General features: G+C 42.3%; 1 protein-coding gene across 7 annotated transcripts in view; it reads left to right on the top strand.

Moving 5' to 3' along the window:
- Nucleotides 1-23,964, top strand: part of STRN3 (striatin 3) — a 100,923-nt gene that overhangs the window by 12,545 nt on the left and 64,414 nt on the right. The window contains exon 1 of one of the 7 annotated variants that reach the window (XM_073348949.1): nt 11,454-11,478. The exons of 5 other annotated variants lie outside the window; for them this stretch is intronic. The gene's annotated coding sequence lies outside the window, so the exon portion shown is untranslated. Of the gene's footprint in view, nt 1-11,453; nt 11,479-13,355; nt 13,517-23,964 lie in introns of those variants that run through there. One more of the 7 variants, XM_073348947.1, reaches the window with a different exon arrangement.

The raw sequence follows: 23,964 nt of genomic DNA, 5'->3' as shown, positions 1-23,964 counted from the left end.
ACCACCAACCTCAGCCTGGTCCAGTCCACACAAGAGATCCACTTCCTGGACACTACAGTGCTAATAAACAATGGCCACATAAACACCACCCTATACCGTAAACCTACTGACCGCTATTCCTACCTTCATGCCTCCAGCTTTCACCCTGACCACACCACACGATCCATCGTCTACAGCCAAGCTCTGCGATACAACCGCATTTGCTCCAACCCCTCAGACAGAGACAAACACCTACAAGATCTCTGTCAAGCTTTCTTACAACTACAATACCCACCTGCAGAAGTAAAGAAACAGATTGATAGAGCCAGAAGAGTTCCCAGAAGTTACCTACTACAGGACAGGCCTAACAAAGAAAATAACAGAACGCCACTAGCCGTCACCTTCAGCCCCCAACTAAAACCCCTCCAACGCATTATTAAGGATCTACAACCTATCCTAAAGGATGACCCAACACTCTCACAAGTCTTGGGAGACAGGCCAGTCCTTGCCTACAGACAGCCCCGCAACCTGAAGCAAATACTCACCAACAACCACATACACAACAGAACCACTAACCCAGGAACTTATCCTTGCAACAAAGCCCGTTGCCAATTGTGCCCACATATCTATTCAGGGGACACCATCACAGGGCCTAATAACATCAGCCACACTATCAGAGGCTCGTTCACCTGCACATCCACCAATGTGATCTATGCCATCATGTGCCAGCAATGCCCCTCTGCCATGTACATTGGTCAAACTGGACAGTCTCTACGTAAAAGAATAAATGGACACAAATCAGATGTCAAGAATTATAACATTCATAAACCAGTCGGAGAACACTTCAATCTCTCTGGTCACGCAATCACAGACATGAAGGTCGCTATCTTAAAACAAAAAAACTTCAAATCCAGACTCCAGCGAGAAACTGCTGAATTGGAATTCATTTGCAAATTGGATACTATTAATTTAGGCTTAAATAGAGACTGGGAGTGGCTAAGTCATTATGCAAGGTAGCCTGTTTCCTCTTGTTTTTTCCTACCCCCCCCCCCCGATGCTCTGGTTTAACTTGGATTTAAACCTGGAGAATGGTCAGTTTAGATGAGCTATTACCAGCAGGAGAGTGAGTTTGTGTGTGTATGGGGGCGGGGGGGATGTGAGAAAACCTTGATCTATGCAGGAAATAGCCCGACTTGATTATGTTAAGAGTTGTCACTTTGGATGGGCTAGCACCAGCAGGAGAGTGAATTTGTGTGGGGGGGTGGAGGGTGAGAAAACCTGGATTTGTGCTGGAAATGGCCCACCTGTTGATCACTTTAGATAAGCTATTACCAGCAGGACAGTGGGGTGGGAGGAGGTATTGTTTCATGATTTCTGTGTGTATATAAAGTCTGCTGCAGTTTCCACGGTAAACATCTGATGAAGTGAGCTGTAGCTCACGAAAGCTCATGCTCAAATAAATTGGTTAGTCTCTAAGGTGCCACAAGTACTCCTTTTCTTTTTGCGAATACAGACTAACACGGCTGTTCCTCTGAAACCTGTCATTAGAGACAAGTACAAAAATGAGAAGTGTGAAACTTGACGCATTTGAAGATAATTAGAATAAGCAGGCTTTAGATGGTGATGGTTCTGCAGCTTACACAGATGTACTATTAATATTCTGTGATTTATTCCTTGGTTCCTAAGTATAGATTTTTAGGATGACAATAAGGTTTTGACATTGTGGGGCCCTGCTGTTCCTGTTTTCATCGGCTCCCTTAACCTTCTTTCTTCTTTGCTTTACCAGCTTATTTGGTTTTTGAATTGTTTTTAGTTGTTCTCTAACAATGTTCACTTTAAAAAATGAATTTCTCACCGTGTATAGTCTGAGGTATGGACTCCTTTAATGGTAATTGGATAACTAAGCTTATCTGCACAAGGAAATTGACAGGCAAGCTATTCTAGTGTAGCTCCCTTGTGAGTATTGTTCCAGAATAAAGTTACAGAGTGGAGTCATTTTTCTGGAATAAAATCACTTTTATACTGGAACAGTTATATCAGAATAGCTGTGCCAGTTAATTCCCCTGTATAAAAAAGGGCGTAAGAAAGAATGTGCATGGTAGGCGAAGGTTTGGGTGTCCCTTAACTTGTAAATTTCTCTGGTTGCTAAGAAAATCATGTACAGCAGTAATACATACCTCTCTGTCACCCTTTGCTTCCACCATGTATCCACCCGTCCCTCAGTCTCGCCATGTGAGTACTCAGTCACTTCACAAACACGCTCTGAGTCATGTATTTGAGGGTATGTCTATACTGTAATGTAAGCCCAGGGTTGGTGGGACTCAAGTCAGCTGACCCATGTTAGGGAACCCTTGGCTTGACTGTCTACATTTTTAACTCTGTTAAGACTTTTCTAACCTGTGCTCGAACCTAGGGCTCTGGCATCCACACTACAGTGCACAGACCCAAATCCAAATAACCATATCCCAGAGTCCCTAGTGCATTCCCCCAAAATGTGGCTGTTCTAGTTCTAGGACAGGGGTCTCAAACACGCGGGCCGCATGAGGCCTGTGGGGCTATTTTCTGCACCTCTCCAAGCAGCCTGCGCCTCCTCCCCCGCCCCCCCGGGCCTATAAGCCCCACGCCACTCCCTGAAGCGGCCAGCACAATGTCCCTGCGGCCTGGGGTGGGCAGAAGGCTCTGTGTGTTGCCCTGGCTTCCAGGCACCGCCCCCACAGCTCCCATTGGCCGGGAACGGGGAACTGCGGCGAATGGGAGCTTCGGGGGAGGTACCTAGAGGATAGGCAAGGCAGTGCACGGAGCCCTGTGCCCTTCTCCCCCCCCCCACGCTCACGGGCCTCAGGGACATGGTTCTGGCCGCTTCCCGGAGCGGCGTGGGGCCAAGGCAGGCAGGCAGGGAGCCTGCTCTGGCCCTGGTGCACGCTGCTGCCACCCTGGAGCTGCTCTAGGTAGGCGGCGCTGGGCCAGAGCCCGCACCCCACACCTCTCCTGCACACCAGCCCCCTGCCCTGAGCCCCCTACCTGCACCCCAACCCTCTGCCACACCCCACTCTCCCTCCTGCACCTTGCACCCCAACTCCTTGCCCTTAGCCCCCTGCCGCACCCTGTACCCCCTGGGGGCAGGGAGGGGGCGGAGTTGGGGTGGGGACTTCGGGGAAGGGGTTTGAATGGGGGCGGGGAAGGGGTGGGAAGGGGCGGGGAAGGGGCGGGGCCTCATGGAAGGGGTGGAGTGGAGGCGGGGCTGGGGGCAATGACGGGGGGTGTCTGATGTGGCCCTCGGATCAATGCACTCGTCCTCATGTGGCCCTTGTGGTCATTTGAGTTTGAGACCCCTGCTCGAGGACTGTGTTGCACTATGGGAAAACTTTACTGCTCACCCTTCACATTACCAGGAAGCAGATCAGAAGAGAATGGGTTAACTTTGACCTGAGCTGCTGCTGTTTGCAAAATGGGGGTGGCTTCCATTTTCAATATAGTGGGTTGGAGATTGTTGGGATAGAGAGGACTAAAGAAATTATCCCATGGAATTGTGGGATACTTCTAGCTGACTCCTGGGACCCGAGTCAAGCATGGTTGCATCTACATTGCAAAGCAGTAGGGTTTGGATCCTCCAGCCCTGAAGGGTACTGGGACTCTGGGTCTGAGCCCTGCATTAACGTGATTGCAGTGCCGACGTAAGTGGGGTTAGGCTTGCGCCTAGATTCAAGAATGGGCTGACATTGCAGTGTAGACATACTCTGTGAGTCCTGCTTAGCCTTCAGATTCCTCTCACTGGGCATCTTGAGAGAATTCTTTCACCCTCTCCTCATAGACTATGGTGGAGATAAAAAACAAATTGCATCTTCCCTGTGTGAGTGGGTTGTTTTTCATCTTCTGTGTGTATTAGTAGGCTGTGGGAGATGGGTTATTCTCTGTTCTTCTTTCCCTTACCAATGAAGAGAGAGGCCAAGGAAATTCTGCAGGCTTCAAATATGCAGCACTCAGGCCAACACGATCATTTTTCTCTTTGTGAGTCCTTCCATTGGAAGTATTAAATGCACAGGACGAAAGCAGTACCTGTGCTGGAAGAGCGTTGTCTTGGTGTCTTCGGCTGCTTGTCCTATTGTGCAGACGGGCTTAAACTGCTCAAGAGCTTTCGTTCCAAACGTCTTGCTTACTCATGCCCTAGCATAATGTTCCCCCCTGCCTTCACCCATGCACCTCTATTGATGCTACAAAAAATGTACACCAGACATTTTTTTTATTATTATTATTATTATTATTATTATTATTATTATTATTAAGGCCTCATCTTGAAAGTTGTTAATCTATTTTCAGGATTAGTCCAAATGTTGCTAGTGTGGATTCTAGTAGACTACAGTAAAGCAGTGAAAAGGGCTAACCCTTAGCAAGTCATGAGGCCCTGGGAAGAGAAAACAGAGAAAATGCTGCTGTTGCCGTGAAGCATATAGGGAGAATATCTTATATTGATGGGTAGATTTATCACCATCTGTGTTGTCTTCTTCCCAGCTTCCACACGGCTGGAGTTGGGCTGGCAGAAGTAGGACTTGGTTAGTTTTCTTGCACCCTAATGATCCCTGACTACCTCTGATAACTGAAATGAGCAACATTGAGATTGTTCTCTTATGCCAGGGGAATGGGCCAAGATTGGGAACTGCAAAGACCATCTTTCCACCCCTATTTGCCCTGTGAACTTCTTTTTTAAAACATTGTGTACAGTATAGCCTCTCTTTAATTGGCTGGCTGTTTCGTAATTAGCTTTATTTTCATAAAGGACTTGATTCCACTGCCATTAGTGATTGGCAGTGTTACCATTGACTTGAATGGGATCTTAAAGCTATACATTAAATATGTATTCTTATTTTAGCATATGTATACATATGTTTAGCTTTACTTCACATTCAGGTTGGTCTTATTTCCTTGTAACGTCAATTCCTTGGGAATAGTATGTATATATGTGTATGTGTGTATGAACTACTTTCTGTGAACATGGTCTAGAGTCCTGATGCCAATTTCTGTCACCCTCTTGTTAAACTTTCAAACAAGCTCCTTCATGCTCTTGTAAGCTCTTTGGGGCAAGGACTGTCTTTTTGTTTTGTATTTATACAGTGCCTAGCACTGTAGGGTTCTGGTCCATAACTAGGGCTCCTATGTGCTATGGTAATATAAGTGTAATCATAGAAGTGTAGGACTGGAAGGGACCTCGAAGTCGTTTAGTCCAGTCCTCTGCACTCAGGCACTACATAATAACTAGACCATTCCTGATAGGTGTTTGTCTAACCCAGTGGTTCTCAAACTGTAGGCGGAACCCCAAAGTGGGGGCCAGGGTTAGACTTGCTGGAGTCTGGGGCTGAAACCTGAAGGCTTCAGCCCGGGGTGGCGGGGCACAGTCTCAGGATTGGACTCCAGCCTCCCCACGCCTTTTGTTCTGCCCCCTGCCCAGGGTCATGTAGTGATTTTTGTTGTCAGAAGGGGTTGTGGTACATTGAAGTTTGAGAACTGCTGGTCTAACCTATTAAAAACCTCCAGTGACACCCTCTCTGGGCAATTTGTTCCAGTGCTTAACTGCCCTGACAGGTTAGGAAGTTTTTCTAATGTCCAACCTAAACCTCTCTTCCTGCACTCTAAGCCCACTTCTTCTTGTCCTATCCTCAGAAGTTATCGAGAACAATTTTTCTCCCCTCCTCTTCTAACAACCTTTTACGTAGTTGAAAATGGTTATCATGTCCCCCCTCAGTCTTCTCTTCTCCAGACTAAACAAACACAATTTTTCAATCTTTCCTCATGGGTCATGTTTTCTAGACTTTTAATCATTTTTGTTGCTCTCCTCTGAACTTTCTCCAGTTTGTCCACATCTTTCCTGAAATGTGGCACCCAGAACTGGACAGAGTACTCCAGCTGAGGCCTAATGAGCCCGGAGTAGGGTGGAAGAATTACTTCTCATGTCTTGCTTATAACACTCCAGCTAATACATCCCAGATTGTTTAAAAAAAAAAAAAAAGTGATACACCGTTGACTCATATTTAGCTTGTGATCCACTGTACTCCTCATATCCCTTTCTGTAATACACATTGTCTAAATCATTGATGAAGATATTGAACAGAACCAGACCCAGGACCTGCAGGTCTCCACTCAGTATGCCCTTCCAGCTTGACTGTGAACCACTGATAACTATTCTCTAGGAACGGTTTTCCAACCAGTTATGCACCCACCTTGTTGTAGCTCCATCTAGGTGGTATTTCTCTGGTTTGTTTAGAGAAGGTTATGTGAGGTTATATCAAAAACCTTACTGAAGTCAAGTTATACCACATCTACCGCTTCCCCCACATCTACAAGGCTTGTTACCCTGTCAAAAAAAGCTATTGGGTTAGTTTGTCATGAATTGTTCTTGACAAATCCATGCTGACTGTTACTTATCACTTTATTGTCTTCTAGGTAAGCAGTTCTCAAACTGTGTGTTGGAACACCAAAGTGGGTTGCAACCCTATTGTAATGGGGTCGCCAGGGCTGGCGTTAGATTTGCTGCAGCCTGGGGCTAAAGCTGAAACCCGAGGGCTTCAGCCCTGGGTGGCGGGGCTCAGCCCACGCAGGGCTGAAGCCCTGGAGCTTCAGCTTTGCTGCCCTCCTTCCCCCCCCCCCCCCCCCCCCGGGATGGCGGGGTTTGGGCAGGCTCCAGCTTCAGTCTCCCCTTCTGAGGCCATGTAGTAATTTTTGTTGTCAGGAGGGGGTTGCAGTGCAGTGAAGTTTGAGAATCCCTGTTCTAGGTGTTTGCAAATTGATTGCTTGATTATTTGCTCCATTACCTTTCTGCATACTGAAGTTAAGATGACTGGTCTGTAATTCCCTGCTTTGTCCTTATTCCCCTTTTTATAGATCAGCACTGTATTTTCCCTCTTCAAATCCTATGGAATCTCTCCAGTCTTCCATGAGTTTTCAAAGATAATTGCTAATGGTTCAGATATCTCCTCAGTTACGCCCTAGAATACACAAGGAGCTATTTTATTAAGCCTGGTGACTTGAAGACATCTCAGTTGTTTAAGTAATTTTTAACTTTTCCCTCATATCCTACTTCATGTTCATGGGTCACTATATTAGACATCCAATCTCTACTAACCTTTTTGGTGAAAACCGAAACAAAAAAGTCAATGTAGCACTTCTGCCATTTCCACGTTTTCTGTTGTTTTTTCCCCCTCATTAACAGGCCTACCCTGTCCTTGGTCTTCCTCTTGCTTCTAATATATTTGTAGAATGTTTTATTGTTACCCTTTATGTCTCTGGCTAGTTTAATCTTGTTTTGTACCTTGGCCTTTCTAATTTTGTCCCTACATGCTTGTGTTTGTTTATATTCATCCTTTTTAAGTTGACCTAGTTGCCACTTTTTGTAGGACAGTTTTGAGTTTCAGATCATTGCTCTTGTGCCTTTAATAATGTCTCTCTAAAATACTGCCAGTTCTCTTGAACTGTTTTTCCCCTTAAACTTGCTTCCCAATGGATCTTACCTACAAACTACCTGAGTTTACTAAAGTCTGCCTTCTTGAAATCCATTGTCTTTATTCTGCTGTGTTCCCTCCTATTATTCCTTACTATCATGAACTCTACCATATCATGGTCAGTTTCACACAAGCTGCCTTTCACTTTCAGATGCTCAACCAGTTCCTACCTATTTGTCAAAATCAAATCTAGAGCAGCCTCTGCCCTAGTAGCTTTCTTCACCTTCTGAAATAAAAAAATCATCTCCAATGCATTCCAAGAACTTATTGGATAATCTGTGTCCTGCCATATTATTTTCCCAACAGATGTCTGGGTAGTTGAAGTACCCCGTCACTACCAAGTCCTATGCTTTGGATGATTTTGTTAGTTTAAAACAAGCCTCATCCACCTCTTCTTCCTGGTTGCATAGCCTATAGTAGACACCTACCATAACATCACCCTTCTTTTTTACCCCTTTTATTCTAAGTAAGATGGACTTACTTTCAACAAGTCCATCTCCTATACATCTTTGATAAACAAGGCAACATCTCTTCCCTTTTTTTCCTGCCTGCCCTTTCTGAGCAAGCTGTGCCCTTCTATACCAATATTCCAGTAATGTGTATGTATAATGGCAAAGTCATGTATAGTGTAATGTAATATAATGTATTCCCTGCTTTTGTACTGACTGGATTTACGACTTTGGACAAGTCACTTCACCTCTCTGAGCCTCTGTTTTCCCTTTCATTCTTCATCTGGCTTGTGTCTTTAAACTGTACCCTTTTTATGTCAGGGATTGTCTCTTTTATATTGTGTTTGTATAGTATATCCCACATTATGGCTTTGATCTCAGTTGTAACCTCTCAGTACTACTGTAAAACAAATAATAAAATGATAGCTAGTTATTGTCAGAATTACTTAAACAAATGTGTCCTATCATATTTTACTTCTAGAACATATTTATTGAAGTTCTAACCTATGTATCTTGAACTTTTAATTTTAGCGTACCTTGTGCCTGAGTTATTGCACTGCCACCGGCAGTGTAAATACTTGTAATCTCAACAAAAGCAGTTGTTTCTGGTACTAGGTCATTATGTAATTAACCTTATGATATGTGCTTGGGAGATTTGGGGAAGCTGTTACTTTTTATGTGCCAAATTAGCTCTGTTCTGTAAAAGTTTGGAAGATTTGAGTAGCCAGTTGTAAAAATTTTCAGTTAAAATTTGTTATGATTTTATGAAGTTATAGTGGATAAGTAAGTCAACGTGAGCTCCCAGTGTAGTGCTGTGGCAAAAAAGGACTATCGTAATCCTTTGGATCTACAAAAGGGCAGTAGTGAGTGGGAATAAGGAGGTGATTTTTATCTCTGTATATGGCATTGGTGAGTCAATACTGGAATGCTGCGGCCAGTTGTGGTGTCCATATTTTAAAAAGGATGATGACAAATTGGGGAGGATGAAGAGAGAGGCCACAAAAAATTACTCAACAAATGGAAAAATGTCTTTCATTGAGTGTCTTAGAGCTCAGTCTGTTTAGCTTTTTAAACGATTGAGAAGTGACTTGAATAGCATATCTGTACCTTCACAGGAAGAATAACGATTACTAGAGGGCTCTTTAGTGGAGAATGGCATAACAGGAACCAATGGCTGGAAGTTAAAGCCAGAAAAATTGAAACAGCTTGCTTTTATTTAAATGTATAAACATAATCAATTTCACTACTCTTTTTGGAGATCTGCTGAATTTCTGCAGTAGAACCATTGGAGTGAGCATACAAACTGTTCAGTGTCCTAAAGATGTGGTGGTCATTTTATTGTTAATGGAATAGTTGAATTCTTTCGCATAGAGATCCTGATTTCATTCTTGTGATTCTAAAACATTTTAAGGTGTTACTTCAGATTTTGACATTAAAAGGAGTTGACATGTAGTTATGTAACAATATTAATTCTGCCTGTTTCCCCGTATCCCCTCAAAAGCCCCTGTTCCATATAAATAGATCAGTTTCTCAACTATGATTATTTAGCTCCCATAGTGCTTTTTATCTGTAGATCTCAAGATGCTTTACAAAAGAGTGTGAAGGATTAGTGTCCTCATTTTACAGATGGAGACAGAGAGGTCAATTATTTGTTCAAGTCACACAGCGGGTCCGTGTCAGAGCTGGGAATAGAATCTAGGTCTCCTAACTCCAGTCCCATGCCCTAGTCTGAGGGAGCTATGGCCTTTTTTGAGGAAGGATGCTTGGCTCTGAAACACATCTTATATTTAAAGAGAACTGAGCCTGTACAGACAATATGCACTCATTATAGATATACAAATGTTCTGTTAACAAGCCTTACAGAAGCAAGGTTTGGCTACACTGTAGTGCCTGTCAGAGGCCTATATTCATGGCAGAACTGTAATATCAAGATCATAGAAGATTAGGGTTGGAAGAGACCTCAGGAGGTCATCTAGTCCAACACCCTGCTCAAAGCAGGACCAATCCCTGTCAGGGTTCCCTCCCCCACTCTGAACGACCCCCTAAGCTTATTTCTACCAGCTTAGGTTAAAAACTTCCCCAAGGCACAAATCCTTTCCTTGTCATTGGACGGTATTGCTGCCACCACCAAGTGACTTAGACAAAAATTCAGGAAAAGGGCCACTTGGAGTCCCTGTTTCCCCAAAATATTCCACCAAGCCCCTTCACCCCCTTTCCTGGAGAGGCTTGAGAATATCCTAACCCGTTGGTTATAATGTGAGCACAGACAAAACCCCTTGGTTTTTAGGACACTGAAAATCAATTAGGTTCTTAAAAGAAGAATTTTATTTAAAAAAAAAAAAGTAGAAGAATCACACCTGCAAAAATCAGGATGGGAGGTACTCTTTACAGGGTAATAAAAAGATTTAAAACACAGAGGATTCCCCTCTAGACTCAGCTTCAAAGTTACCAAAAAAAACCCCCAAAAACCCTCACCCTTAGCATAGGGAAAATTCACAAGATGGAAATAACACACACAGTTCCTTACTGTTGGTTAGTAGACCCAGCAGCTTCATCCACCACTGTAATTGTCTGTTGATCACAGAACTGGTTAATGGCAGCCATATTATCTTACAACCACACCCCTCTCAGATCTGCCCATCTTCCAAATACAATTTAAAACAGAATGTATTGATTTTAAATCAAAGCAGTTTAAATCACCGGTTTTAATCATGATTTAAATCAGCAAGAAGGAAACCTAAATTCAAATTTTAATTGTTTTACATTTGTGCTTTTTAGGTATTTTCCTAAAGAAAGGTTGTTTCTCATTGATTGGTAACCTTTAAAACACATTGATTAGCAACTAAATATAACCTTTAGGCTAAATTTGGTGGTACTTTTTGCTTTCAGGAGTGTACACTATACGTATACACATTTATTTAAGCAATTGATTGTTTCTAGTACCTTCTGTCCTTCAAGATTTAAGAACTAGTAGATCTCATCCTCTCGCATCTAGTTTTTAATAATAGATTCACCAGTTCATAGGTTTAACTTTTCTTTAAAATGTGAGCAGTAAACATGTATAGGAACTCCTCACTTAACATTGTAGTTATGCTCCTGAAAAATGCGACTTCAAGTGAAAAGATGTTAAGCTAATCCAATTTCTCCATAAGAGTTAATGTAAATGGGGGGTTTAGACTCCAGTGAATTTTTTTTTTTTTGCCAGACAAAAGGCATTATACACATTTTAAACAATTTTAAACAAGCAATTTAATTCTACAATCATTGCTGAGTATGAACTTTGGTTGAGGTTCTGGAGTCAGAGACTGGAAGAGGGTGGATTGTCCGGCTGCTCCTCTTGTTGAACTTTCTGAACTCAAAAAAACACATCTTGAGATTGTTGTTTTGCTTTCCTTTTTTCTTCTTGGTAAATTTCTTTATAGCAAGTCATTAGATGACCAGCTTCCCTAATCACTTTGGAGCTGCGTTCCCTGTCAGGATCGTCATCACTCAAGATTTGCAAGCCAGCTTCAATCATTTGGAAAGCTTCAGAAAGACGTTTGGCAGTCAAATTTCGATGGGTTAGTGGTTCTACTTCTTGGCCCTCTTCTTCCATTGCTCTCGTCACCTCTAGTTGCATCAGATCTTCATTGGTTAGCTCTTCTTCATGTGATTGCAGAAGTTGTGTAACATCGGCTTCTTCCACCTCATCAAAACCTGCTTTCTTGGCCAAGCTGAGGATATCTTTCTTCATAGCGGGGACTACATCTTTAAATCCTCTTAAGTCACTGGAGACAATGAGGCAGGCAAGGAGGCTGAAGATGCTGTAGGCTAGGAGAAGCACGTTGCGCAGCAGCAGCGGCAGCTTCCCCTACTCTGCAAGCACCAGGGGTGAGGGGCTCAACCCTCAGCCCGCCCACTCCACCCCTTCCCCCAACCCCCCCTTGACCTGCCTTTTCTCTCCTTCTCCCCCCCTCCCCCCACTTCATCCCCCTTTACTTTGCAGGCTTCTTCCTTGCCCCTCGCTCCCCTCCTTTCCCTCCTGAATACTCAAGCCAGCTGATTGCCATGGGCAGGAGGCAGGGGAGGGAGGGAGAGCCTGCGTGCTGAGTCCTTGTTCCTACTCCCTCCCTCCTGCCTCCTAAACGCTGGCAGGAGTCGGGGGGTGAGGAGGGGAAAGGCGCCTATCCGTGGCGTTTGCCGGGGGGGGAGCATAGGGAGGCTGCCTGCTGTGGAGAAAGCAGGCAGCCAAACAATGTAAGAGTGGAGCATTGCTCAACTTTAAATGAGCATGTTCCCTAATTAATTAACAACGAAACAGCATTAACTGGGATGACTTTAAGTGAGGAGTTCCTGTAACGGCTGCTTATTGTTTAAAATCATTTACATTAAATATAATAATTATAATAAATTTAGGCCTTAACATAGGTTATCAACTTTAAATTTAATTTTAAATACATGATTTAAAAAATATTTAATTTAAATAGAAGAAAATTTAAATAAAATGTTTTTTTAATTTTAAGTAAAGTCATTGACATTTATCTACTGTTTTTTAAAATGTTGACACCCCAAATGACTTATTTTCCCAGACAGATATAAAAGAAATAAGGAGGATGGGGGTCTTGAGAATGAGGGCATGTGGAGGGGGGAATGTTGGGCATGTGGAGGCCTGCTATGGTGATGGGGGGGAACGTGACAGTGGAAAGGGCTGTGGGGGAGATATAGAGCCCCTGGCAGGGGGCAGAGGAGGAAATAGGGAGTGGATACAGAGCATCATGCATGGGGGAAAGAATGGGGCCCACAGAGTCATTGTTATGAGGAAGGAGGGATGGGGGGCACTGCAGGGAGTCCTTAAAATAGAGAGGGATGGGAGGGTGCATCTGATGAAGTGAGCTGTAGCTCACGAAAGCTTATGCTCAAATAAATTGGTGAGTCTCTAAGGTGCCACAAGTACTCCTTTTCTTTTTGGGAATACAGACTAACACGGCTGTTACTCTGAAACCTATGCTGGGCAGTGAAGGAATGCAAGGAGCCCTGGTATGTGCAAGGAGCTTGGTCTATCAAAGTAACCAAGTGCGTAGCCCTCTAGCATAACTTAATTGTATTTCTTTAGAAAGATTTTGGTGGTCCTCCTGGCTCTCTTTAACTTGAACCATAACTTGAAAAAACTTACCTGACACAATAGATTGAAAGATTGAAATAAAAGATGGGAGGAGATACCTGCATGAGTAGGGTCCAAGAGCAGCACCTTCGTGAAAGATCCAGTGTGCCTGCTCCCTGGCTAGTTAGGGAATGGATGGGGTGAGAGTGCACTGGGCAATTTCTATCAAAGTGCAATTTGTGGACCCTGCATTCTTCATAGCGTCCGTTCTTCCGTTACCTTCACCTCCGCTCGCCCAAACTACACTTCGGGTGCTATAAGTTATGATCTTTTTGTCTCCTTCTGCATTCAGTCTCTTCTTCCTTTCCCCTCCTCTACTCCAAACCGCCTGGTTGCTTGAAAAGAATGATCTGGTCAGTTTCATTTCAGCACAGCCCTGACAATGAATGACTGGTTAGGAGCTACTGTGAAAGTCTGGGAGATTTAATCCTTCACTACTGGACTGTAGAGCGGGTCAGGTAAATGAGTCTCTTCCCATGCCCCAGTAGTTGAACATGAAGTCTCTGTCTTTGCTGCTGACTTCTGAGAAACTAATTGAAACCTAAAATATTTATCCCAAGACAAAAAGCTGCATTAAAATGGAGGTAAGCTAGAGAGTACTTTTCAGAATTTAAGGTAAAATACATTGAGGATGTTGTAATTTTCCAAAAATGGAGGATTATAAACCCAAGAAATTCAAAGTTGAGGCTAAATGTAAAAAAATCCAGACATCTGATAGATAAGAAATGATAGGAGTGAGATGAATGTTTGTAGTCGTAAATTAAACTGATTTTTTTTTTTTTTTGAAGAGACTAGATTTTTCTTCTCCATGTTGCCTCAGGGCAGAACTTGGCTGTTCTATCTGAATTTCCATTTGTTACCATGTTTGTTTTTCTGTTAAATTTATTCTAAACTGTGAGGTTTCTGGAGTTACTTTAGTTTCAGTAAGGAGTCGATAAGATCGAATTGACCCTGTCAACACTGGTTCTCCACTTGTGAGGTAACTCACTTCTCTTCATGTGTCAGTATAATAATGCCTGCATCTGTAATTTTCATTCCATGCATCCAATGAAATTGGTTCTAACCCACAAAAGCTTGTGCCCAAATAAATCTGTTAGTCTTTAAGGTGCCACCGGACTCTGTTTTTTTGTGGTTACAGACTAACACGGCTACCCCCTGATATTTGGTTTCAGTGTGGCTCATTTGAGAATTTCCTTGGTTTAAACAAAAAAATTAGAGAATGTTGCCATATGGCATTCCTAATCACTTTAAGATATAAAGTATTAACATTTTTTTTTTTTTAATTTGATTTTATGGCCAGCTTCTCCTATAACCCCTGGCTACTCTGGAGTGGTTCAAATCAGCCAGAACGTACTGGCCAATTAATCTGATTTTACAGCAGCTTTGTTTCATGAGATTTGCATAAAGCAACTGGAGTACACTCCAGTTGTTACTCTTTCCTGAGCCCCATACATTTCCCTGCACATACACACCTCACATCCTTTCTGCTTTCATTCTCCCCTCTCTGAGAAACTGGTGCAATGAATAGTTTTTAAAAAGAAATATTAAGGATTAATGGTAATTTTTGGCCATTATTTTCATAAGTAAACGTTTCTGTCATCAGAGGCTTGTGCATAAAATTTTCTTGAAAATAACCCACAATGGTTGCAGGAGGACATTTTTTTGTGAAATTCTTTGAAATAGAAACTTTTCTTCAGTCTTCGGAAGGACAAAATTTTAATTATGAACAGTAAATGCAAAAAGAAAAATCATTAAACCATAAAAAGGATTGTTTAAATGTAGCCTACGAACAAGATTTTTTTAAACTAAAATATGAAGTTTGAAAAGTTTGTGTTGTTCCATTATTGAAATCAGTGAGGGGGCGGGGGGAAGTATGTTAGTGCTTAATTTCGTGAGGGACCTATTTTAATCTTAACCCCTAAATTAATGGGATTTACTTGTGAATTCTCCGAAAATTCATTCAAAGTGTAAGTGCTGTAAGTTTGGGGAGGATACCCTCTATTTTTCATATGTAACAAAAGTAAATCTTTGCTTTAAGTGTACAAACTCAACTCAACCTGAACTTTGGAGCTGCAACTGGCTTTTCCACAATATATTCCATTATAGATGAGACAGTCCTGGTTTTGAGGTTTAACAATAAAAATACAGATAAAATGCACTGTATGACCTCAGAGGATGTCTCTATCTTAAAATATATACATGCACAGCAGGAGTGATAGGGAGTTCTGGGAATAGGGAAACACATAAAAGGTCAAAGATGGTTAGAGGAAAGCTCCAAAGAGAATGGTGAGGCAGGAATGTCTTATGGAGTGGAAATGGAGTAAGAAATGAGAGTAATGACATATATAGGGTCGTGTTGTGCAGAGCTGCCCTAGAAGGTGTGGGAAGAGTAGCTTGACCTTTCTGGAGAAGGGGAGCAGAAGCTAGCAGAGGGATTTGAAGAGGGGAGGGGAGTGATATGATCTGAGTGGTAGATGGGGAAAATGAGTTTTACTACTGTGGATTGAATAGCAGAGTGAGATGGGAAGTGGGGAGGCCATAAAAGAGGTTCAGTAGTTAGTGTAAGATAACCAATGTCTGGAGAAGAATTTTATCCATGAGAATAGAAATGAAGTGTTGGATTTTTGAAAGGTGGTGGGGAAAAATTGGCAAGATTTAGCAATAATTTGGATGTGTGGATTGTTATGGGTTTAATTTAATTCAGTGATAAAATATGTCAAATAGCTAGGCTTAACTTTATTAATCATATTATTAGTCAACATTTGATAGAGCAAGGAAGAGTACATACCTTACCAACCCATGTGGAAGGCAGCAGTCAGACTGTCTTAAAATCTGAGCTTTACTTCTATATATACTAGGGTTGTTTAGAATAGATGAGATTTTCACCATTTTTGTGTTACTTTAAACGTAACATATTCTTATTTTTCTTCTTTGACATGTTTTCGAAAAAGTTTTTGCAAGGCTGCCCCAGACCTTGCAAAATGGACAGAGATTGTTACCAGTTTCTTAACTTGGGTTGGCCATAGTATTCCAAAAGTCAGCAAAACTTTAGACCTATCTAGCTATAGCTTGTTACAAAGGACATTACCTAGGCATTAATAAAATGTTTGTCTTGTCCCTCTGGAATGTCTCTTTATCTAGCTCTTCACATTTCTGCTTGGTTAGACAGCTTAATATAAGTAAAAAACATTCTAAATATAATGTACTCTACTTATTTACTACTAACTACTTTATTATTTTGGTTACATAACATTTTAAAGATACAGATAGCTACAGAAACAAATCCTGTGATTTGATTAATACATTTTCCTTGTGAGTTAAATGCATCTATTTTTTGGTAGATAGTAATAAGGCAATTTCCCTTCCTGGTTAATAATTGCATTTGAGAGAGCTGTTTTCTCAGTATATTCAGTTTTTTCCACAAATCTTGATAAAGTCCCTTCCTTATCTGATGCCTGTCCCTACAGCATTTAGCAATGAACGTAACTAAAACTTGGCAAGCTGGATTTTTCCGTTTTGCCTTTGACCTGGCTGCAAAGCACTCTGGGGCCTTGGCTTAGTTTAGTCAACAGGAGGAAGGAGAAATACTATATATTATAGTAGTGTGTAAGTGCCCCAATCACGTACCAGGACCCCTTTTTCCTGGGTGCTGTACATACACAGAACAAATAGACAGTCCCTGTCGCAAAGAGTTTACAATCTAAATATAAGACAAGAGTCAATATATGGATACAGTGAAACAATAAGACAACGTTGGTCAGTGTGATGGGCGGTGGTCTCAGCACACCAGCACTCTAGCCGTTATCATGTATTTTATAGACCTCAGCAAAAGAGAATTTTAAGGAGAATTTTGAGGGAAGATGAGTTAATTTTACACCTGTTTGCAGGCAGCTTCACCCAAGCATGAGTGGCAGCATGGTTTTTGAGCTTCTATGATAGGAAGGATGGTAGTGATGTCAGCAACAGTGAAGGGGGTAGAGAGAAAGGAAGAGCAATATTGAGGTTGAGCTGGTGATGGGACCTCAAGATTATATCCAAAAGACAGTCACATTAGTGACTGAACTGCTGGGGCTTGGGAATGAAGAGGTCATGTGGAGAGAGAGAGATGATTCATTGACTCGGGTGTAAAAGGTCAAGAAATGATCAGACTGAACCCATCAGGAAACATGGAGCACTGCTGCTTGGGAGGCAGTAGTTAAAATGACCCGCTATTTAGCAGTTTAGTTCTAATGCTTCCTTTATTTACTCCCCAGAGAAAGTTTTTCCTGTATGCTACTGGCATCTCTGTAGGTATATTTTAAAATTAGCTGCCTGTCTCACTGTTGTCAGTTTAATAATATCTGAATACTTCAACTTTTACTTTTCAAAATAAAGCCATTTGGTTAAAAAGTACAAGCAGCATTTGAGAATCTTCAAGCGGAAAAATAGTTTACGCTTTTTCATGCCTTTCATTCCATAGGCTGTGAAAGCATTTTATAAATAAGGCTGCAAGTCTGTCATGTAAGTCACGGATTCCGTGACTTTCTGTGACCTCCATGACTTCTGCAACAGCTGGTCCTGGCTCACGGACTGCGTGAGCTGGGCAGACCCTGGGCCAGCAGCAACAGTTTGGGGGTGTGGGAGGGGGCCCAGGGCTAGGGGCAGGGGGTTGGGGAGCGCTTACCTTGGGGTGAGGGGCTTCCTGGTTCCCACTGGCATGGCCACCCTGCAGCTCCTAGGGGGCAGGTAAGTCTCCACCCTGCCTGTGCCCGCAGGCCCCACCCCTACAGCTCCCATTGGCTGAGGTTCCCAGCCAATGGGAGCTGTGGCAGGAGCAGTGGAGCCCCTGCCTCGGCCGCCTGGGAACTGCAGGGATGCTAAACTGGATAGAAAGCCCCGGCCAAGCCCCTCCCCAGCACCAGCAGGGGTCCCAGCCCGTGTGCTGCGGTCTGACCCTTCTCTCCCCCAGTACCAGCAGGGGTCCTGGGTCACCTCCCCCAGCACCCGCAGCACCCCTGGACTGCCCCCCGCCAGAGCACCCACAGCTCACCGCCCAAGTTTTAGTCAGAGTAGGTATTTTTAGTAAAAGTCATGGACAGGTCACAGGTCCCTGAATTTTTGTTTACAGCCTGTGACCTGTCCATGACTTTTACTAAAAACACCAGTGACTAAAACGTAGCCTTATTTATAAATAATACAGCAATACTGAAAAAGGACAGCCATGGAGTGAATGGTGATAGCCAACTATTGCACTATACAACAGTGGAAAGAGTGATATTTTGTGAAATTTTGGACAAGAAAGTTGGGCAAGACCTAGTTTGCAAAATGTGTCCTTGAATCTTTAATATCCACCCAGAGTAGTCAAAATCCTGTTTCTGAATTTGCATCTGAAAATTTCCCCACAGTAAACTGCATGGAATTCAATTTATTTACCTTAGAAAGGTGAAGGATTTAATCAATCCTGCAAACATTTGTGGCCCAATATTGTGCTTGGTGCTGTATGTGCAGACATTTTCTGCCGCAAGAAGCTTATGTTCTAAATTAGACATATATGTCAACCTGTGGTTGTAGAAGGTTGAGGCTTCAGTCACCAAGCTATTCTGTAATGGTTTTTAAATTCCTGTATCCTTTCTTTGGGAATGGGAAGTAGAATAATAATGTTTTTACAATGGTAAAGTATACTTGCAATAAATAACTCTTGTAAGTGTTAAATACTGCAGTGAAATGGGGAAGGGAGGTATTCAATAATATTAAAAAGCAGTTTTTTGCTTCATGTTCAGCCATCACAAATATGGTTTAATCCTGAATATAAGACAAATTCTAGAGCAGATTGTGCTGCTAATGTTGCAATACAATGTTGTAGATAAAGAATCAATATTTACCACCGTTTTGCTGTCTGAGGGCATGCTACAAATTCCATTTTAGGGTAAGGAGACACACATTCATGTATGCTCTTTAAGATGGAGCTTTTGTAATACAGCTGCTTGACTACATTCCGTCTCTTCCCAAAACCATTATAAGCCTTCTCTTCCCCCAAAAGTTCAGAGTAGATTTAAAAACAAACCCCACCAACACCACTGTGCTGCTTGTATCCTGGTCAAGTATAGTTGTAATTGGATTTCCGGAACATGGAACTGGTATTTGAGTTTTAATTGTTTCAGTTGTATTCACTTTTAAGCGTTGGAAAAAATTGAATGAATCATGTTGGTTATTTTTATTTTTTGTTTATTTTTTTGTTACAATCCAGTAGACTCTAATGAAGCAGATCACTTTTGGAGGTGTACTCCAACATCATGAAATGTATTGTTGTCAAAGAATTAGTTTGCCATCATCTGTCTTCCAAGTTTCACTGCTTAATTTAGTTTTCACACTGAACTTTTCCTTAATATTTTTAGCTGGACTTGGGATTTATGGCAACCTAATTCAAACATTATGCACAAATTACACTAAAAAACCATTGTTAAGGTTTCCCTGCAAAGACTCAAAAGTTAGGAAATGCCTGAATTAAAGTTGCCTATGCAACTTTAACTTGGTCCTGTTGCGCATGTGCATATGTATTATGATAGTCTTTACACGATCACTCAATAAGTGTATATTTCTGCACAGGATCCCTGTCTCTTTCAGTGCACAGATTGGGCTTGCTCTGGTGATGAATCAAGGTTATGTAGCGAAGGAGGCTTGTTTGTAGGACTCTTGATTCATTTGTTGTATAAGGTGGAAGGTGTGTGGTGAATGAGGCATGTGATTACAGGAAGAGAAAGGACAGTCTCATGGCTAAGGCAGTTAAATGCTGTTCTGAGGAACTGGATTCTGTCCCTCTCTGTTTCACAGTGTTCCTGTGTGAGGCTAGATAAGATGCTTAAACCAAATTTTTCATGAGTAGTCACTGCCTTGTGTGTTCCTTTATTATTTGGGTGCCCAGTTTGCAAAGATGTTGAGCACTCTTTTCTTCAGCTGAAGTCAATGGGAGCTGTGCTTAAAAGATATTACGTATTATATAATGCTAATTACTCTGAAAAATGAGGTCTTAGGTGTGTCAAACTGAGTGTGCAAAACAGGTGGATACTTTTGACCTTAATCCCTTAGTTTCCCATCTGTAAAAGTGGGGTTCTATTATACCCATATCTCACAGGAGCATTGTGACGATAAATACCATATGTAGTCGTTCATAAGCCGAATTTTTTTTAGTAAAAAAGGGAAGCATCAGAGAAGGGGGTCGGCTTATGAACAGGTATAGAGAGGGAGAGGTGGGACACAGCCCCTCCCCCCAACAGAAGGAGCAAGGAGAGGCATCACAGCCAGAAGGGAAGAGGCGGGTCCAGAGTCTCTCCGCTTCTGGCCACGCTGCTCTCCCCCCATCCTCCGAAGGAGCTGCGGCTCCGGGGTTGGCAGGCTGCAGCTGCACTGCCTGGCCTGCTGGAGCGCGCTGCAGCCGTGCCGCCCAGCCCAGCCTGCTGGAACATGCTGCGGCCACACGTCATGGTCTGGCCCACCGGAGCAGGCTGCGGCTGCGCTGCCTAACCTGCCGGAGCTGCTCCAGCCAGGCCAGAGACGCCCTCCCCAGATAAGGTGGGAAGGGATGGGATGGGGAGAGTGTGGGGGTCCCGGGCTAGGGGTGGGGTCATGTGGGGGGTGGTCCCCACCAGTTGCTGTCCCGGCCCGTCAGGGTAACCAGCTGGCACACCAGGACACTTTGTTTACTTAGGTTTACCTCCGTGCCTGCGGACGCTCGAGGTAAACCATCTCGGGCCGCCAGCAGATTATCCTGATGGCCTGGGAGCCAAAGTTTGCTGATCCCTGAATTACAGGGTCGGCTTATGAATGGGTCATAAAAATTTTCCATTTTTACTTCTCCATCTTGGCTGGGTCCGCTTATAAATGAACCAGTTTATCATCGAATATAGATGGTAAATTGTTTCTGATACACTCATACTATAGTGATGAGTACCATAGAAAAGCCCATATACAAGCAAACTCAATTCTGCCATTTCCTAACTTTTGAGTACTTGACATTTATAATCTTAATAATGTTGTTTTAATGTACTTTTTGTGTGTAATTTTAAGGGTTTTAAAAAAGGAAATAGAAAAAAACAGAAATTCTATCATGCGGCATCCTATTGATACCTACATGGTTCATCAGCAGAGTTGAAATGTTTAGATACACCATATAAACCTCTGTCACTTGAACTGGAGTAGCAAATAGCTGTGGTAGATTGTCATCCTCTGTTCACTTGTCAGTCAGTTTCACAGATATTTGTTGCTGACAGTCGAGGAATGGTGAAACCCGGGAATCTTGGGTTCCATTCCAGGTTTTGGAGGGCAGTATGGTCTAGTGGTCATCAGACTCTTCTTCCTGTCCCGCACCCGAGGGGAAAAAGTAAGCTTTGACTGCTTTTGCCCCATGCCTTCAAATCTCCAGTCCCAGTCCTGTCTCTTCCCCATCCGTGGCTCCTTGTCCCAGTCCCATTTGCTGCTCCTGAGGCTTCTCATTCCAATTTCTTTGCCCAGCCAGTTCCAATCTCCCCACAGGGTTTCAGTCCCAGTCTCCTTGCACAACCCGTCTCATACTTGTCCCCATTTCTCCCTTACCACCATCCCCCAATGCCCAATCAATCTCCCTCCCGTCCCAATGTCACTAGGCTCCTTGTTCCAATCTGCTCCTTCCCACTCCAATTCAGTTCTTGTCTTCTCTGCGGGGGGTCATCGAAAGCACAGGAGAGACAGGCTCCCTGTGCTCATTTGATTGCCTGGCCCAGAGCAGCAGGTAGCAGTAATTACAGGGAAACTCCTAGTGAGTTCCTGTAGACTAGTCCTCCTCTGGTGCATGCTCAGTTGCTGTGTGGGGATGGCACATGCACAATCTCATCAAATACAGGTGCTGTGAGGGAATGGCATATGCATAGTCTCATCAGTGCTAAGAGCTGTGAGTATGTTCCCGCCCCTCAATGTGGACTGAATCTTTGGAGATTTTAGCTGCAAAAGTCTTTGAGTATGTGTGAACAAAGATTTTTCAAAGCCTTCTAATTTAACCAAATTTGGGTAAATTTTCACAGAAAAGGCACGTCTCTGACACAAAGACAACCCTCTTCTAAATTTCAAGTCCTTGTTCCAAAGCGTGGGAGCAATGGAACTTAGCAAAGGAAAGTGATCAGATTTTTTTATATATATAACCTTGCAAAACAATGTATTTTTCCATAGCCTCGTTCTCAGAAATGGATGAACTTAAAAAAATCAGCCTGAGGGCAAATACCTGATGTAAAATTTGCCAAACTTAAACTGTTTGGACTGAAAGTGATAAGCAGCTGAAAAAAGGGTCTTACAATGAGAAGTGTCAGGCAATCTTAATAATAAGTGCTGCTAACACTCTTGCTTTTAACTCTTCCTCCCTCCCCCCCCCCCAACCCCTTCAAGATTAAGGAAAATTTGCTTCTCAATGTCAGGTTTTTTTAAAGTGAATCTTACCAGGACTAGTTGCAACAATTCAGTTCTAATATTTGAAGTTTTCATTGTGCATGGTGCTCTATGAAACATAAACTAATACTTCTCAAAAGACTTGAACATTTGCTACTATTGTTGCTTAAGCAACCAAAATGTCTCATTGTTTTCCCGGAAAACTTTTCTGATTGAGTTATATTCCTGTACATAAAATTTGAAATCTTTGTGGATATTCTAAGCTCGGACAGAAGTTCTTTTGTAAATTTTATGTCCGTGTAATGCTGCTAAATTCCTACAGTAACTGCTATGATGAAAGTGTAACAAAAGAACTGTGTAGGGGGAACTTTAAATTTAGTCTATTTAATTGCAATGACAGATTGCTACAGTTTAACGAAAGCCACATGATTTAGATTCTGGATCTTGAAAATAATGTAACAAATGCCACTCATAACATCTCTTAAAACATGGTAATAAACAGTAATGGAATTATACTTTGCAGGCACACTTTAAAAGTAATCTGTTTATAGTTACCTGCAGGTCCAAAGTATCTGGGTATTATAAGCTATTCAAAAATATTTGGGCATCCATTATATATTTGGTTTCAGTGCTTGCTAGCTGAATTAATTAGTGTCCATACTAAAAAAAAAATTTGTAAACAGCCATAGTATTATATTTGCTCATGTAAGCTGTGACATGATATGAAGTAGGTCAATTATAAGCACTCAAAATGCTTTGGTTATTGGTTAACAATTCTAGTATGTCATTGCACTAATGAATGTCATGATTCATTGGTGGACTGTGTTATTTTGGGTAAGTTAGTCAAGTCTCTACACACCATCTGATACATTTGGAAGACAGGTGAAAGCAAGGGACAGAAATAGAAGGCTTGTTGACTAGAATAGTTGGCAAATTAGCTCTTGTGCTGAGTAATACTGTATGGGTGTATGAGTAGGTGGGTAACTTCAATCCAGCTTTGTAAAGTAATCCTCAAAGGCAAATAATTCAATTACTGGGTGAAATTCTATGGCCTCTTATGCAAAAGTTCAGACTAGATTATCATAAATAGCCCTTTCTAACCTTTAAAATCTATTCTAAAAAAACAAAAAAACAACCCATGCTCTCCACCTGTGTTAAAACATTAAGGTTGCAAAATCCATCATTTGAAAGTAAGGAAATGCAGGAATTAAGGTAGCCCTTGCAACCTTAACTTGGTCCCTTGTGTGTATGCTTTAGATAGTCACTAATTTCATGATCACTTACTGTTTTTTCCAGAGGATCCCTGCCTCTTACAGCGAGCAAATAATTATTCAGTACGTCCTCCTTATCCTCCGTATTCAGTGTACGATATCAGACGCTACTTAATGCAAACTATCCATACCCTGCACTGAATACAAAATTATTAATTTCCTCATGAGCATTTCTGTGGTTCTCACCACAGTGTCTGAATGGTTCATAAATATTAATGAACTTATCTTCACAAATCACTTGTAAA

This window comes from Lepidochelys kempii, chromosome 6 (assembly GCF_965140265.1).
Source record: "Lepidochelys kempii isolate rLepKem1 chromosome 6, rLepKem1.hap2, whole genome shotgun sequence".
Classification (NCBI taxonomy): domain Eukaryota; kingdom Metazoa; phylum Chordata; order Testudines; family Cheloniidae; genus Lepidochelys; species Lepidochelys kempii.
The sequence above is the reverse complement of the archived record's forward strand: the minus strand, read 5'-3'. Positions and strand labels throughout refer to the sequence as shown.